This window comes from Juglans regia, chromosome 9 (assembly GCF_001411555.2).
Source record: "Juglans regia cultivar Chandler chromosome 9, Walnut 2.0, whole genome shotgun sequence".
NCBI classification, from domain to species: domain Eukaryota; kingdom Viridiplantae; phylum Streptophyta; class Magnoliopsida; order Fagales; family Juglandaceae; genus Juglans; species Juglans regia.
In genome coordinates, this window is record NC_049909.1 from 14,050,367 (window position 1) to 14,063,566 (window position 13,200).

The 13,200-nt window shown below is 35.4% G+C and overlaps 1 pseudogene; it reads right to left on the reverse strand.

The window, feature by feature from the left end:
- Positions 1-9,708: 9,708 nt before the first annotated feature.
- Positions 9,709-10,271, reverse strand: LOC108994303 (annotated as a pseudogene).
- Between the last annotated feature and the right edge of the window lie 2,929 nt (positions 10,272-13,200).

Consider the following 13,200-nt stretch of genomic DNA (forward strand, 5'->3'; position numbering starts at 1 on the left):
GATTTTGTGTGTTTTAGGCTATGAAAGCCACAGAGTTTCAATAGCTACTAATTTTTTTTTTATTCTCTATTTTGAAACAGACTATTTCTGGCGACTAAAATTCACCGGAAATAGTCTTGTTTCGCCATACATCTTATTTATGACGGTTATGTACGTTGCAAATAAGCTTTTAGCAATGAAAAATATCGTTGGAAATACTTATCTGCAGCGATTTTTACAGTATTTGCAATGAAAAGTTACAGCCACAAAAGTATTTTCTAATCGATAAATCCTATTTCATTGCAAATTATAAGAGTCTTTTGTGGCGATTTATTTACCTTTTGTGGTGATATATATCGCCGCAATCAATTTTTCTCAATGATTCTAAAGGTAAACGTAATATTTATGATTCCATTGATTCTCTCTTCTATTATATATTAAGTGAATAAAATTTCAAATATAAGTTAAGGTTAAATATTAAAATAATCCTTGTAGTTTGGTTTTTAGATAGACAAATGATATTTGTAGTTCTAAGATATGCATGCCCCGCTTACTCCCTTTGAAATAAATGGATAAATTTGAGGCCCACGCCTACCATGGAGTTTATCCCGTCCTTGCCCATATATATATATATATTAAAAGAAAATTTTTTTAATAAAACGACAACATCATTTTATCTTCGGTTTTGCTTTTAAATAAAACGACATCGTTTTAGATTTTTGTTTTAAAAACACTCTCTCTCTCTCACTCACTCACAATTTCTCTTCCTCTATTTTGCTGTCCGTCCATCAAAGTTTACTTCTCTCTCATTCTCGTTGTCACCCCCAATCGGCCCCAGTGCCAAGTATCTCTCTCTCTCTCTCTCACAAAGCTTGGCGGCTGGCCGTGGGCAATGGGCATATGGCCCTTTGGCCAATTCTCCCCCTGGTATCCTGATAGGGGCACCCACTCATGAAGGGTAGGCTAGGGGCCCAAATCTGCCCCCAACATTCCTGCCTTTTTTCTTTTTTTAATAGTTATAGTTGTATGTTGCTATCAATTTGACATTACATTTAAGGAGAAACAAGTCCTTGCCTTATATATAAGAGCAATTCTAATTTAGAGGCATTCTAGGATGTTTAGGTGTAGGTGTGTGAAGACTGTAAGGCCTCGTGATCAGATTTTATTTTAATGTTACTTTCTAGATCTAATGTGAAGAAGAGTGCGAGGTATCTTTTTTTACTCATCCCATGGTGTTTTGGTTTAATGGTATTTGTTGTCCTCTAATTAGGGGTAAGCACCAACCCAGTCGAAGTTGAAATTCCTTAAATCTAACTTTGACTCTGACTTTGTTTGAGTTTGAATCTAAACTCCGACTCCTACTTGTGTAGGCTTCAATCCGATTACAACTTGTCAGAACTGAGTCTGATTCTGACTTTTTTTAGCTTCATATTTAGTCCATTTTTAAACAAGATTTTTTTGTGGACTTTCAAATTTTACGAAAAACATAACCAAAACTCTTTGAACAAGATCAATAAGATGCCTGTGTTAATGGTCATTCCACATCAATATTTACACTAAATATTTAATAATAAAACATTATTAACAGTAAATATAATAGGAGCCCATCAACAAAGTAAAAGAATCACAGGTTTACAATTTATCTACTACCTTGTATGCCATATCAGTTGCTAGTGTCTAACATATTTATATTTTATTTCTAGTATCTAATTACATGTTATTATACTTTAGTAAATTAGTATTGTGTCATTAACTTTTTATACTAGACTTATTAGTTATTTCTATATTTGTATCTAATTTATTTATACACTAGACTTATATTATAGTGTCTAATTACATGTTATTAATATATATTAATATTACATGTTATTATACTAGTATCTAACTTATTTCTATATTTGATCATGTATGGTAGTAATACCATGATGTTTACATATACTAAACTATTATTATTCTATTTATATTGTAGAATAAGTATATTATTTTATAATAATTAACTCATACTAGTATATTATTGAATTTAGTTATATAAGTTCTAGTTATATAACTATAGTAGTATATATGATCAATATATAGATAAATACATATTTTTATAACATATGTACAATATCGGAGTCAGATTTGGATTTGGAGTTGGAGTCGGTCCGGCGACACCTCCGACTGAAAAACTAAAAAAAAAAAATCTGACCCGACTCTGTTTTGTCGTAATTGGAGTTGGAGTCAGATTTTTTAATTTTTGCGCATCCTTACCTCTAATGGGTAGATGACCAATAATCGAGTCAAGTACTTTCAAGTACTTTATGATTGTTTTCATGTCCTACATGCTTTGGGCATTTATACTTGCATTCTTAGTAGTTTGGTCATATGGAATTGGTTGTTCTGTCCCCAAATATTGCATGACCTTCTATGTATATGTTATGACATGTGTAAACTTATGCATATGTTTATCATTCTATTCCTAGTTCAGCCAAATTAAGCCATACCTTTCAGGTTCACTTCATATATACATAATGCATGCATATATATATATATATATATATATATATATATTGGATAAGTAAGATAAGATTTTATTAATAATTACTAAAAAGTTGAAAGATCTAAGGGTAAATATGGATGAGAAGCAAGTGGCAATGTAAAATCTTGACAGATGAATCTTAATGTCACAAAGTTGATAGTTTGAGATAGAGATTGTTCCGGATTCTATACTTTATTTATTTATTTATTTATTTTATTTATTTTTGATAAGGGAAAATCTTTCATTCAAACTTTTAAATAAATATTACAACATAGAATTAGACTAGGTAACTTGGGCAATACAGTTAGTATAAGAACTCCACCAATTATCAAATCATCAATATTCCATGCAAATTTAACCATCCCCTGGGTTTGACCATTGCCTAAACGGCTACAGGATTCTATACTTAAGTCTTAAGTCTTATGCCTCGTTTATTAAAAATTTTTCGACTTTGCATAGCTGCGGTTTAGATAGTAAGATGAGATGAGATGATTTTAGGTAAAGTTAAAAAAAAATATTATTATAATATTAATTTTTAATATTATTATTATTTTAAAATTTTAAAAAGTTAAATTTTTTATTATATTTTGTGAAAAAATTTGGAAAAGTTATAATAATGAGATAAGATGAGTTGAAACACTTTCACTATCCAAATGAAGTTAGTCTACACAGTCCTCAAGTGGGGACTACTCATGCAAGCACATACAATTATTTTTGAAAAAATTTAAAATTACAATAATATCCTTTTTAAAAAGATTTTTTTTTTCTCTTTTTATCCCCATTCATTAATGGGATTGTACACGCAGTTCCTCACTCAAGACTGTAAGTAGAATTTCTCATCCAAACGGGGCTTAACCCTTCGAAATAGAGGGTCTTCGAACCAAAAGAAAAGGGAGGCCGATGACTCTGGCAACTCAGTAGCGTCACATAGTAGCATCTCAAATCTCAAACTAGGTAACCATCCTTCATTCATATTTGTTAAATCAACTGGATTTTCTCCTAACCAAATCCAATGCTTCATTTAATTTGCTCAAGGTTGCCCCAAAACCTAAAGCACTGACCTTCGAAAACTAGCCACACAAACTTGTTCTCAACCTACTCTCTAAAATCCATCTCAGCACTTCCTAATTCAAGGACCCACAATCTCTGACAGTCTCCTTCCTCCAAGATTCATGTGGATATTCCTTGGAATCGGCTATTTCATATTTCAAGAAGCTCAACAATGTTAACATTGAGAGCGTAAAGAATCCCAATTCAGTTCCTGACCTATTGAAAAATCACGGTTTGACGCATACCGATATCAGCAACTTAATTGAATTCGTCCACTATTGCTTTCTGCTGTAGAGAATATCCTTATGCCCAACATAAAAGTGTTTGAATCCTAGGAGGTTTTCTGGCTCTAGTCTCTAAGGGTGCTACCTGCACCATACTGTGCAGGGTAGCTCCCTCCCTTCCCCCCACCCACTTCAATAATGGACTACAGTCCACTAGGCCAAAAAATTATTCCTAGGTTCAAAAGTGATCAAAAATACATTTTTAGACCCAAATTATAAATTTAAATTTGTAAATATGACTATAATTTAAAAATTATGTAGTTTTTAAATTGAGTAATTCTATTTTTTCTCCAACACCATACACCCGGATAAGGTGGATTTATTTTAATTATTTTTTCAAAATGTGAGTTTTACCCAGAACCCCCCCCCCCCTAAAAATCCTGAATCATCCTATAATACCCATTCAAATTTTCTCCCCTTCTCCGTAGAACCTCCTCCGCCTGCCTTCACCCGCATCGTTCACAAGGGGCTGCCGCCGACTCCGAGGTTCTCTCTCTCTCTCTCTCTCTCTCTCTCTCTCTCTCGCACTATACATGGCTAGGCTATTTTTAAAACATGACATATTTATATGTTTGAGTTTTCCTCAAATACAAAATTGTAGCTTTATATAGAAGGATTTGATTTTTTTTTCTCTGCAATGTGGAAGTTAGAGGTCGATTAAAATGTTGATGCATGAGATAGAAGGATTTGATTTGATTTTTCTTTGCAGTTTTCAAAACCACAGCAATACTAACAAACACAGCAATATAGAAGGGTTTGATTTTTTTTCTCTACAATATAGAAGGATTTGATTTTTTTTTTATCTACAGTACTAAAAATTACAGCAAAAAGAAATGGTGTAGTAGTAGTTAGTGGTCTGTAATCTATGGGAATGGAATAGAGGGGTGTTCCAAACTAGAGATCTATCAAGTAGGTTTTAATTCTCTCTCAAGGTTTATTCCGCATGATATATATAGTGCAACAACATTAGAAGAAATCTCAATTCTCCATACCTTCCATTTGATGGTAATTTATGATTATGAAGTATCTAGAAGGCCTATAATTGCATTAAACCAAAAAAAGGTTTGTTCTTTTTGCATTATAACTATATGATAATTTAATCACTTCAATAATTTAGAAGTGCAAAGTGGTGAAATGATTTATGCATTTTTGTTTAGTAACTTCATTTTATGAACTCGGTTGAAATAGCGTGATGGATAAAGAGGGAGATGAAAGGCCACCCAGGCCTTCTACATCAGTTCTAACGACTCATGTATGATAGACATTGGTTATAATAATAATATAAATGTCGTTGTGTCCAAAATTTCTAATTAGCCAATGTATTTTTATTTGTGTATTATAGGGATATTATAGTCCAGGAAATTTGTACTACCTGCCATTTATAATGCATTCAAATGCATATCCAAATTCATATACCTACACATGGGTAGCCAGGTAAATTATTTTCTAACTTTATAAATTTTTTTTCTCTAACGTGCATTTGAGTTGTTCTAACATAGTGCCTAATTACAGCCCCCATCAATGCCACATTTTGGAACAACGATCATCTACGCTCTGCCAAGTAATATGGAGGAGTCAGGCCAAGTTCAACAAAAGATCTAGGTAAATTAATTACTAACTTTTTAATTTCTTTTTCTTGCATGCATCTGAACAGTTCTAACATCGTGCCTAATTACAACCCCATCAATGCCACATTTTGGAACAACGATCATCTACCCTCCATTGAGTAATGCGGAGGAGTCAGGTCGAATTCAACAAATGATCCAAGTAGATTATTTTTTTACTTTTTAATTTTTTTTCTTACGTGCATTTGAGCCGTTCTAACATAGTGCCTAATTACAGTCCCCATCAATGCCACATTTTGGAACAACGATCATCTACCCTCTGTTGAGTAATGCGGAGAAGTCGGGCCGAGTTCAACAAACGATCCAGGTAGATTACTTTCTAACATTTTAATTTTTTTTCTTACGTGCATTTGAGCAGTTCTAACACCATGCTTAATTACAGCCCCCATCAATGCCACATTGGAACAACGATCATCTACCCTCCGTCGAGTAATGCGGAGGAGTCGGGTCGAGTTCAACAAATGATCCACGTAGATTATTTTCTAACTTTTTAATTTTTTTTTTCTTACATGCATTTGAGTTGTTCTAACATAGTGCCTAAATATAGCCCCCATCAATGCCACATTTTGGAACAACGATAATTTACCCTTCGTTGAGTAATACGGAGGAGTCGGGCTGAGTTCAACAAACGATCCACATAGATTACTTTCTAACATTGTAATTATTTTTTCTTACGTGCATTTGAGCAATTCTAACATCGTGCCTAATCACAGCCGCCATTAGTGCCATGCCTTCCATCGAGTATTTCAGAGGAGTTGAGAAGATCAGAAAAGACCCCTTAGCTCACAAATACTTAGTTTTCTGCGTCATTTAGATCTGAAAGTGAAAATTTTTTTGGAGGGACATCACGCACGACTGATCAAAGTATTCAATTGAGTAATGATATCACACTTTTAACCCGATTAGTTTGACATCCAGTGTATGTATATAATATAAATGCTAATCCTAAGAGTACATTTTCATTGTCAAAAACTTCATTGGACGTAGAGGCAGAGGCCGATGAGATTAATGAAGTATCAGATATTGATGACTGAGTTGAGGAGCCCAAACCTGGTATGAAGTTTTCCACTGATCAAGAGTTTATGGCCTATTATAAGCGATATGCCAAGCAACAAGATTTTGATGTTATAACACAAAGTACGAAGAAAGAGGCAGATGTGTGAAGTATCTGACAATTGGGTGTGTGTGAAGTGGTAAGTACCATCCTGGCCATAATAATATTGAGGTCACGACCAACGATTAAAACAAATTGCAAGGTGATGATAAATGCTCACTTGGTGAAGGGTGTATGGGTGGTAATCACTGTTGAGATTGGCCATAATCATAGTACTGTCAGTCCATAAAAGTCTAAATTTTTTAGATCGCATAAGAATTTAGATGAATACAGTCAAAATATGTTCAATTTGAATGATAGAATAGGTATTCGAATGAACAAGAATTTCGGCGCACTTGTTATTGATGTGGGGAGGGGGGGTTTGAGAATATTGATTTTCAAGAAAAAGACTGTCAAAGTTTTATTGATAAAGCCAGCCACTGAAGGTTGGGTAAAAGAGGTGGCGAAGCATTTATTGCGTACTTTAAGAGGATGAGGTTGATGAATGATGGTTTTGTTTATATCATTGATGTGGATGAGGAGTTGAGACTCAGAAATGTTTTCTGGGCTGACGCACGAAGTAGAGTAGCGTATGAATATTTTGGATATGTTATCACCTTCGATACAACATACTTAACAAATAGATATGGTATGCCGTTTGCTCTCTTTGTTGGTGTGTATATACCATCATGGGCAATCTATACTATTAGGGGCTGGCTTGATTTCAAGTGAGGACACTTATACTTTTGTGTGGTTGTTTCGAGCGTGGTTGCAGTGCATGGATGGTTGGGCTCCAAAAGCGATTATAACAAACCAAGGCAGAGCAATGAAGAGTGCTATTGCGTTGGTATTCCCAGACACTCATCATAGATATTGTCTATGACATATAATGCAGAAACTACCCGAGAAATTGGGATCCCACTCCCAATTCAATGCAGGGTTGAAGACTTCCATCCAGAGTGCCCTATATGATTCACAGACATACACAGAATTTGAGGAGAAGTGGGGGCAACTTATTCAGAAGTATGACCTTGGTGATAATGCATGACTGCAATGGTTGTACAACGAGAGGTCGTTTTTGGTACCGATTTACTTAAAATATGTCTTTTGGGCTGATATGAGCACTACACAACAGTTTGAAAGCATGAATGCTTTCTTCGATGGGTTTGTGCATTTTAGTACGACGTTGAAAGAATTCGTCGATTAGTTTGACAATGCTTTGAGGAAGAAGGTGGAGGTCGAGTCGACAGTTGATTTGAATTCATGCAACCAAAGCATCCCTTGTTGATCCTCATTCCGCATTGAGAGGTAGTTTCAAGCGTTGTATACAAATGCGAAGTTTAAAGAGGCCCAAAAAGAGGTATGAGGGATGATTTTATGTAATTGCATACCTATCAGCAAACAGGGTTGCATTTCCACCTTTGATGTCTTGAATGAAATTACCAAGGATGATAACCATGTCAAACGTGTCCAATACTCAGTTTACTATAACGAGGAGTGTGAAGTGAAATGCACATGTGCATTGTTTGAAATGCGGGGGATTCTCTGTAGGCATACATTGAAAGTTTGTCAGATGAAAAACATTCATGTGTTACTGGAGAAGTACGTCTTGGATTGATGGAGGAAGGACTTAAAGAGGAGATACACAGTAGTCAAAAGTAGTTACGATGACTTGCGAAGCAATGCAGATTCACAGAGGTATGAGCTTGTGGTGAAACGATGTCTAAAATTAGCGACCCGTGTATCCCCAAATGATGACCATGTTAATGCATTCATGCTTCATTTGGATGACTTTGAGAATAAATTTAAAGGATTAACACTTAAGTCCAGTTCAACCAATGTAAAAGAGAATGTGGTCATGGACAAGGGTAAGAAAATATTAAGCCTACACATTGCCCGAGGGAAAGGGAGGCCGCCAACGAAAAGAAAGGCTCTGCCTATGGAGAAGGCTGTGATGAAGAGAAAGAAGAAACAAGTAATAATTTTTTTTTCATATTAATTCTATATTTATTGGATTGCATTCATATTCCTTTCTAATAGATGTGTATATCTTTTAAATAGACTTGCAGAAAAATATTTGATGATGAATCACATCATAGTGAGGTATTGGAAGTTCAAGTTGGTGCTAATGTCGATCAACGTGATACTAATGTCGATAAACTTGGTTCTAATGTTGTTGGAACACAATGTGGTATTGTCACACAATGAACACCATTGGGCAATGAGGACGTGTGAGGTCGTGGTTGTTATTTATTAACTTGTTGTATTTTGATTCTTGTGATGAAATGTTGTAAAGAATGTTATTGCGAAGTTGTAGTTTGTTGTAGTTTGGGTGTTGTGATGAAATATGTTGTAAGTGTGAGATTGTTTAATTTAAATCTTATAATTTATTGTAAAGAATGTTATTTGTAAGTTGTAGCTGCCAGGAAGGTTGTGTGGGTTAGTTGGCTGATTGGGAGATCAGAATAAGAAAGATTTTTTTTATATAAGGTTAGAGTAATAAACTTTCTTACATAGATTCTGCAAGTAAACAAAATATAAAAGGAATATAAAAAGAATGACTTGAGAAATACGTCTATAGTCCAAACCAACCACATAATCAAATTAGCAATATATGTAAGATACTTAGTCCAAACCATCCATTTACAATTAACAGTAACAGATACATCTATCGTCAAAACCAACAAAAAACTGTTACAATCGATAACACCCAGCACATACACAATAATATACGTGCACATCTATTCTCTACAATCTGCTTTTTAATTTTCTCCTCTTGCTTGTGAATAATAGCATTATCTTTCTCAATTAGTTTATTTTTCTTTTTTTGAACTTCATAGTCGCGCAACAATAAATCATCCTTCCTTTTTCGAACTGCATTCTCTCTTGTTAAAATTTTCTCATTTACCAGTTGAAGTATACCTGCTCATATGAAGAATTGACATCTTGCTTCTCCCTGCATACAATTTGACAATTTCATCCTTTAAATATGACAAGTTAAAAAGTAATACAAAAATATGATAAAACAAATATGCTATACCGTGTTATACTTCGGGCATGTATAAAATTTTCTTCCAGGATTTTTGCTAGTTTGGGAGGTCTTTAATGGGGCTTTCAAGCCACACCAAAAGGTTGGTGATTCTATTTGAAACGCATCAACTACTTTGGATGATTGACTCGATCCCATAGGTGATCTGACTGAGGACCCTTGTTGAAAAGAAATGCAACCAAAATGAGGACCTATAATTTGAAGAACACAAGTATATGAGTGTGAGATGGAACATTGGTTAGTGAAACATATCTACAACAATAAATGGGAAATGGGAAGCAAAGAATACAGGAAGAAGCATTAGCATAACTACAACGCAGGAGCAACCAACAACCTTTCTCGCTTTCCCTTCAAAATCAATTTTGCACAAACCAGCCTGCTCTCCAAGAGTTTTAGCACTAGGCACTGTCATTAATTTGACACTGTGATCGGCACAAAGAGCCTTCACCAGTTTGACACAATCTGGCTGGTCGCAATCCTCAGCTAGCACATAGAGCTGTGCAGCATGCTTTTCAATCACCTTGGCACCTACATGCAACCCTCGTGCAAGCCCACCATGAGCACTTCCTCAGCACAAGCTGCAAGGCAGTCGTGATATCCATGGTTTCACCCAAAGGTGCAGGTGTAGTCTCAGTTGCAACAGAACCTTCTTCTCCCGACATTTGTGGTTGATGGCCAGAAAATATGTCGCTTTCCTTGAAGAGAGAGTTATACAGATTTGCACTAAGATGTACACGCGAAGGAAATAGGGAATGATTGCACCCAAGTCTTATCTCTTTCTCATCTTATGGTCTATCTGAATATCTTCTACATCATCCCAGCTTCATGCATTAAACTGAAAAGAAGTGTGAGGCTATGATCCAAAACTAATGCAAATCAACTTCAATTGAAATAAGAGATTGCACTAATACCACAAGCAGCAAGATAGTTATGTGCTTGTGCATCACAATCTTTAACACACTGAAAGACCATTCAACTTCAGAAACCATGAAGGAAATTGTTGATCTGCCCTTCCTCCAAAATATCTTCGTTGTTGAACTTATAAGCTATCCTCATTCGCATGACAAGAGATTTTTGAAAATAAAATCAACTTTGTAATTTTTATTATCCAGCATCTCATACACAAACAATGGTGAAAATTCCTTAAGATATGGTTCAGTAGAACAATACAAGCCATAGGATCCCTAGCCACATGAAGAAAAAAAAGTCATGATACCCAACACCAAGTAGTAGGACAATGTCTTAGTTCAGTAGAGCTTATTGGACTCCACAGACAAGTAATAAACACCACGAAACCCCCAACTGCAATAGACTCCATCAGCTCCACTACAGTACACTGAACAATGGTACTCCTCACAACTATAATCAAATCACAGTTAATTTTCTAAGCGCCCCTTTTAATTTTTTATTACGGACACAACTCTAGCCAATAGAAACATACTCATAAACTAGAATGCATTATGTCAGCAAACTTAGACATAGTGAAATCTGAAGCAAAAATAAACCTGCATTCCACTAATCTATTATGATGGTTTCCACATCTTATACACAGAGAGAGAGAGAGAGAGAGAGAGAGAGAGAGAACGAGCACAACCAAAACAATCCTTCAAATAGCTTACAGGCACATCCAAAACAATCCTTCTATATTACTTTGTTTTTTAGTATTGCTGTGGTGAGTACTGCAAAGAAAAAAAATCTAAATCCTTCTATCTCAAGCATCAATAGTTTAATCCACCTCTAGCTTCCATATTACAGAGAAAAAAAATCAAATTCTTCTATATAAAGCTACGATTTTGTATTTGAGGAAAATCCAAACATATAAATCTGTCATGTTTTAAAAATAACACGGCCATGTACAATGTGTGTGTGTGAGAGAGAGAGAGAGAGAGAGAGAGAGAGAGAGAACCTTGGAGTCATCGACGGTGCCTTGTGAATGATGTAGGTGATGGTGGGCAGAGGAGGTTCTGTGAGGGAAGGGAAAAGCTTTGAATGGTATTTTGGGGTGATTTGGGATTTTGGGTGGAGGGGGGGGTTCTGGGTAAAACGCACTTTTTGAAAAAAATAATTAAAATAAATCTACCTCACCCGGGTGTATGTTGTTGAAGAAAAAATGGCCTAAGAGTAGAATTACTCTTTTAAATTTGCTAGTGCATATTTTGTATAAGTTGTAGTATAGTAGGGTTACCCTTTTCTAGATTGCATTTACAATACAAGTCTTACACTTAAGCAATGTGAGACTCTTGTATTGTCTTGAAAATTTATAAAAGGGTCGCTCTACTACACTACAACTTACACAAAATATTAAGAAAAAGTTATACTTAACACATATTACTATATTTGTATATAGTATAAATAATATAATAAAATATATAAGTGCGGGGTGGGAAATGCAGGGCTGCCCCTGCCCCCACTAGGGGGGCTGGATGCGGGTGCGGGGAATCAGGATGCGGGGCCCTGCTGCCCACCCCTACTAGTCTCGCCAAAATGCTTAGAAAATACCCAACTGTGATGCACACACTGCTGTCGAGTTTGTTAGGGCACATGGTTTTAGTGATAAGCAAATAACAACTTTGACGATGAAGCATCCCTCATTGTATACGTTTAGTGCTCACAAGATTTTTAAGCCAACATTGGAGTTTTTCAAATTGTTAGGTTTTTTAGATTTTGAAATTGCAAAGCTTATATTTGCAGCACCTTATGTTCTGGCAAGGAGCCTCGGAAAGCAAATCATTCCCTTTGTTCAAGAGTTTATGCGGAGTATTTAGAACAAACAATGTACAGAGGATACAACCCAACATCAATATGATAGTAACCCATGGTGTTCCCCAGTCTTTAGTTTTGAAACTCTTCTTTTCTAAATCAAGTTCACTGCTTATGTGTAGCAATCGATTTAGTGAGATTGGTAGTGAAGTTATGGAATTGGGTTTTGATTTCAATTGTTAATACCTTAATTTGTACAATAGACTGGAAGGGAAGAAAGAATCACCCCCACCCCACGATGATGATTCGGGCTTCGATACAGTATTCTTCGCGTTTATCCATAAAATACGTAATAAATAAGGAAATAAAAATAAATATAGAGAGACACATGAATTCACGTGGTTCGGCATAAAAGCCTACATCCATGGGTTTTTTTTTTGGATGAAATCCACTATAATGAGTATTTTACAATCTCTTATGGCCTCACATATCTCACAATACATTGAAAAAATTTAGGAGAGATCCTTTGGAGTCGCTATGTGTGGTAGAGTTTGGCGTATGGAGCTTATGTGGAGTTCTTTAGATTTGTGGGGGATCTCCTCCATATATAAAGGTCTATTTTCTTAGAGTGATTGAGTCAAACTTGCCTTGTGAAACCTTTTCCTTTTAGAAGTATGAGCATCTTTCCTTTTAGGAGTCTGTGTCTTTCCTCTTAGGAGTTTGAGTAAACTTGTCCTATCTGTTCATAGTTTGATCTCTTAACTTGATTTTTGGTTTTATCTCAATGCTAAATTATAGGATGCGAATTTGACCCATACAGATGCCTGCGATTCTTAAGGGCGAGTTGCTAGACAAGAAGGCCTTGAGAATCTTTCAAGTCAATAATCTGCAGAATAAATTTT